Raw genomic sequence first — 6,097 nt, forward strand, 5'->3', positions numbered from 1 at the left:
ATGTGTAGGATGACGAAGCTGAAGTATGACAGGCTGAAGCTTAATAGTTGTTATAATAGACTTTTCTGCAAAAAATTCTGGAGAGATTTTTGTAATATAATTGTGGAAAAAACTTATGTAAATTTGTACATACCTTGCAATGTATCTTGTCTCCTTTATCCGTGTACAATCTGCTTTGCTGTGGACGAAACTTCTCTTTTGAGCCGAAGGCGAAAAACACCTTCCCTTCTTTTCGTACACAACGAAGCATGAAAATTTTCTCTTTCTTCGAAGTTTTTCCTCATTGCCGAAGCTTTTTTATAAACCATAATCAAATGACATGATGATGACGATTCTATACATGTCTAAATGAATGTTTATGAATGCAAATGACATGATGTAATGTATCGTGCAAATGAGTATCGGAACACATATTCATAAACCATAATCAAAACCCTTCATCCCCTTGAGAATGATTCAAATCTTTTTGTCGTTTACTTTTCGGTGTATCAGCGTTGACTTTTCGTTGTAAGCCTCCCTTAGGAGCTTCTTCGCCTTTTACTTTCAGCGGAATCAGCGTTTATTTTTCGCTGTAAGCCTCCCTTAGGAGCTTCTTCGCCTTTTACTTTCAGCGGAATCAGCGTTTATTTTTCGCTGTAAGCTCTGCATTCCCTTAGGAACGACTTTTGAGCTTCTCCCTGTTTTCTTTTCTTTTTCTTTTGCATTTACATTTACATTTTTTGGGGATATCACTCTTATAGAATTGAAATAAGGAAAAGAAAAATTACATGTTGTGGCCCCATTAAAAACCTTTCTCCCCCTTTGGAAAGGAAAAGGGTGCCACAAAAAAGAATAGAAAAAATTACATCAAGCTAAACATAATATCGCCGAAGCTCATCTGCATTCCATGATCTAGGAATGTCGTTGCCGTCCATATCCTTTAATCTATAAGAACCGGGTCTTGACGAAGATACTACCAAAAAAGGTCCTTCCCACTTTAGCTGTAATTTGCCTACTGTCTCAGGGTTGGCTACTCTTCGAAGCACCAAGTGTCCTGGTTCAATGTTCTTCAACCTAACCTTTCTGTCACGCCATTTTATTGTTTCAGCTTGATATTTGTTAATGTTTTCCACAGCTTGAAGCCTGATCCCTTCTATAGCATATTTTTCCACAGAATAATCAGCTTCATCTTCGCCTTCTGCCGAAGCTACTGTTCTTATTGATCCTGTTTTGGCTTCTTCCGGGGTTATTGCTTCGTCACCAAACAATAGTTTAAATGTCGTAAAGCATGTTGATCTTGACACTGTTGTGTTATGGCTCCACACCACTTTGATTAATTCGTCTGGCCACTTTCCCCTGGGCTGATTGAAGATTAACTTCATTATTCCTGTCATTATGATCCCATTAGCTCTTTCAACAAGTCCATTTGACTCCGGATGTCGAACTGATGCGAAATGGATCTTCGTGCCAATTTGATCGCAAAATTCTCTGAAAGCTTCAGAATCAAACTGTGTCCCATTATCCACAGTAATGGCCTTCGGCACTCCGAAGCGACAAACAATATTTTGCCAGAAAAACTTTTGAATAGTAACCGAAGTTATTGTGGCTAAAGGCTTTGCCTCAATCCACTTAGAAAAATATTCCACTGCCACTACAACATATCTTAAGTTCCCCTGTGCTGGTGGCAATGGACCTAGCAAATCAAGGCCCCACCTTTGCAACGACCAAGTGGGTTGTATTAATTAAGTTAAAGACGAAGGTTGTTTTTGATCTCTTGCACATTTCTGACAACCTTCGCACTTTTGAACTAAATCCGCTGCATCCGAAGCTGCTTTTGGCCAATAAAATCCTTGACGAAAAACTTTTCCGAGCAAAGGCCTAGATCCAATGTGAGATCCGCACAGGCCTGCGTGTATTTCCTTCATCAATTCTATGCCTTCGGCTCTGGATAAACACTTGAGTAACGGGGAACAGACCCCCCGCTTGTACAATTCCCCTTCTATTATGATATATGGTCGAGCTCTTGCTTCTATCCTCATGTTATAAGCTTCGTCATCTGAAAGAAAATTACCCTGAAGGAAAGAGATGATCTCAGTTCTCCAATCTTCATTATAGACAGGGGATATGTTGAGGACTGCTCTTTCAAGAAGCTCGACCGAAGGTGCTTTTATTGTTTCAAAAAATACTTCCGAAGGTAAGGGCAGCCCCTGTGCTGCTGACTTGGCTAATAGATCAGCATATTCATTTTCTCCACGAGAAATATTTTTAACAGAGAATCCTTCGAAGGAAGCCTCAATCCTTCGGACTGTATCTAAATATTTTTCAAGCTTCGGATCTCTTACTTTGTAGCTCTTGTCAATATGACCAGAAATAACTTGGGAATCAGTTTTAAGAATGGCCCTTCTGATTCCCATTGCCTTTAACTTCCGAAGACCCAAGAGCAGAGCTTCGTACTCAGCAATATTGTTTGTGCAACTGAAATCAAGTCTTGTCGCATAACAAGTTTTAACTTTGGAAGGTGAAATCAACACAACAGCTGCTCCTGCTCCGAAGGTTCCCCAAGACCCATCGCAAAACACTGTCCATACTTCGGCATCTTTATTCGTTTCTTCCTCTTGAGCCCCTGGCGTCCAGTCAGCAATGAAGTCTGCCAACGCTTGGGATTGAATCGAAGACCTATGCACATAATCAATACAAAATTCATTGAGCTCTGCAGCCCATTTTCCAATCCTTCCAGTAGCTTCTCGATTTCTCATAATATCCTTCAACGGTTGTGAAGAAGGAACAATTATATTGTAAGCTTGAAAATAATGCTGAAGCTTCCTGGAGGCCATCAAAACAGCATACAGTACCTTCTCCAATTCTGTATAATTTTTCTTTGATAAACTAAGAACTTCGGATACAAAGTATATTGGGGCCTGCTTTTTGATTTGGCCTTCAAGCTTCTCCTGGACAAGTGCTGCACTTACCGCTGAGTGCGAAGCTGCCACATATAACAACAAAGGAGCCACTGGCGTTGGTGGAGTTAGTGTTGTTAGATCTATCAAATATTGCTTCAGCTCTTCGAAGGCTCTCTGCTGGACTGGTCCCCATTGAAAAACTTCGGCTGACTTCAACACTTCGAAAAATGGTAAATTTCTCTCTGCTGATCTAGATATGAATCTGTTGAGAGATGCCAGTCTTCCTGTCAATCTTTGAGCCCCCTTCTTTGTACTTGGTGGTTCCATTTGAATGATAGCTTCGATTTTGTTTGGATTAGCCTCAATTCCTTTTGTTGAGACTAGACAGCCAATAAATTTCCCTTTCTTCACTCCGAAGACACATTTTTCTGGGTTCAACTTTAGACCAACCTGTCTAAAATTAGCGAAGGTCTCCTGCAGATCAGCAATGTGATTATCTTGCTTCGTGCTTTTTACAATGATATCATCAACATAAGTTAGCACATTTCTGCCTATCTGGGAATGAAGAACCTTCGCTGTCATTCTGCTGAAGCTTCCTCCAGCATTCTTAAGCCCCTCAGGCATCCGAAGGTAACAATATGTTCCACTAGGGGTTATGAAGCTGGTTTTCGGTTCATCCTCCTTCTTCATCCAAATTTGGTGATAGCCTGAATAACAATCCAGCAGACTCATAAGCTCTGATGAAGATGCTGCATCAACTAGGAAATCTATCCTTGGCAATGGAAACTCGTCCTTCGGACAGGCCTTATTGAGATCAGTAAAATCAATACACATCCTCCATTTACCATTGGCCTTCTTTACCATAACAGTGTTAGCCAGCCATTCTGGGTATTTTACCTCTTTGATAACTCCGGCACTGAGGAGTCTTTTCACTTCATTCCGAGCACCTTCGGCCTTGTCATCAGACATCTTCCGAAGCCTCTGCTTTCTAGGTCTAAAGGATGGATCAACATTGAGCGAGTGCTCAATAACATCCCTGTTAACTTCGCAAAGATCATTAGCTGACCAAGCAAAAACATCTTTATTGTTGAACAAAAACCTTATCAAGGTTTTCTCCTGTTCTTCGGACAGTTGAGATCCCAACAGCACCTTCTGCTCTGCTATGTCCTCACACAAGAGCATGGGCTTCGGCTGATCAGCCGAAGCAGCTTTTTCCCTTCTGAACTTGTATTGCTCACAAGCTTCGACTCCATCTATATTATGGATTGCTTTTGAATCTATCCAATTTCCTTCGGCCCTTCTGGCAGCTTCCTGACTTCCATGAATAGCAATGGGCCCTTGGTCCGAAGGTATCTTCATGCAAAGATAAGCTGGATGAAGAATTGCTTCGAAGGCATTGAGAGTACCACGACCAATGATTGCATTGTAAGGGTATTCCATGTCAACAATATCAAATACAACTTGTTCAGTCCTTGTGTTGTTAATGAATCCGAAGGTTACTGGCATTGTGATTTTTTCAAGTGCTACAATCTACCTTCCTCCGAAGCCACAAAGGGGATGTGTGGCATCATGGATTTTGTCCTCGGGCTCTTGCATCTGTCTGAAGGCCTTAGCAAATATGATATCAGCTGCGCTGCCTGTATCAACCAAAACATTATGGACCAGAAATCCTTTGATCACACAAGAGATAACCATAGCATCGTTGTGTGGGTAATCCTTGAGTTGAAGATCCTCTTGAGAGAAGGTAATTGGAATGTGAGACCATCTTAACTTGATGAAGGGTCCTTGCACCCCGACATGTTGTACCCTTCTCTGTGCCTCCTTCTTCTGCTTCTTGTTGGCTGGCTCTGAGCATGAACCGCCTGTTATCGGGAGTACCAGCTTCGGAGCCGAAGCAACTCCAGCTTGATTGTTGAACGAAGCCATCAGCTCAAAAAAGTGGAAGTGAGTTCACCCACGGTGGGCGCCAATGTTGGGGATTTGTTCTCAAATGCTTTGCCTTGACAAACAATAATTTCCGAGTGATGCGTTTGCAATTACAGGAACCCGTGAACAGTAAAGGAATACTGTTCACTATTTATAGGCACATGACACAGCCTGTGAGGAATTACAATCATACCCCTCATAAAAGTTTACAACAATGACTCAGACCTTTATGGACTAAAAGGTCATTATATCTTTAAGTCGGTTTGACCCTTCATCTTCGGATATGCTGTAATACCGAAGCTTCATGAATGGTGCCTTCGACGTCACGTACGAGCAGCTTCAGCCGAAGGTGTTTCTTTCTGCAGGACCTTCGGCGATGAAGCATGGTCCCAACAATACCTTTGATCATATCTCTTTCATGTGCTATGACTAATGTGTTCTTCAAGTGTATTTCATGCTAAGTCATAGATTGAAAGGGAAATGGAGTTCTTCGACGAAGACAAGGCTTCTATTCCACTCCGTCAAATTATTCATCCTTCGCCGTCACTCTGCACCGCTCTCCAATTTGGTATAATCTTCACTTATATATTGTTTGCCAAAGGGGAGAGCAAGTAATTAAGGGCTTATATTTCACTCACAAGTATCCATTTTTGGTGATTCATGCCAAAGGGGGAGAAAGTATTTGCCCAAAGCAAAAGGACCGCACCACCACACCAATTTCAAAATTTTTCGAAACAAGATTAAGTTCTTTAAATGTTTTTCAATTGGTATCTTTGAAAATTCTATCTCAATTGGTAAAACCCTCTTGAACACCAAGAGGAGAATTTCATTGAGGGGGAGTTTTGTTAAGTCAAAGGAAAAGCATTTGAAATAGGGGGAGAAAATTTCAAATCTTGAAAATGCTTCTTTAGAGTCTTATTCATATACCTTTGACTATTTGCAAAAAGGCTTTGAAAAGAATTTCCAAAAGAATTTGCAAAAACAAAACAAGTGGTGCAAATGTGGTCTAAAATGTTAAATAAGAAGAAAACAATCCATGCATATCTTATGAATGTTAAATTGGTTCAATTCCAAGTAACCTTTGCACTTACCTTATGCAAACTAGTTCAATTCTGCACTTGTATATTTGCTTTGGTTTATGTTGGCATCAATCACCAAAAAGGGGGAGATTGAAAGGGAAATAGGGTCAAACCTATTCCTAAATGATTTTGGTGGTTGAATTGCCCAACACAAATTATTGGACTAACTAGTTTGCTCTAGAATATATGTTCCACAGGTGCCAAAGGTTCACA

Source organism: Zea mays, chromosome 1, assembly GCF_902167145.1.
Source record: "Zea mays cultivar B73 chromosome 1, Zm-B73-REFERENCE-NAM-5.0, whole genome shotgun sequence".
In the NCBI taxonomy this organism is placed as follows: domain Eukaryota; kingdom Viridiplantae; phylum Streptophyta; class Magnoliopsida; order Poales; family Poaceae; genus Zea; species Zea mays.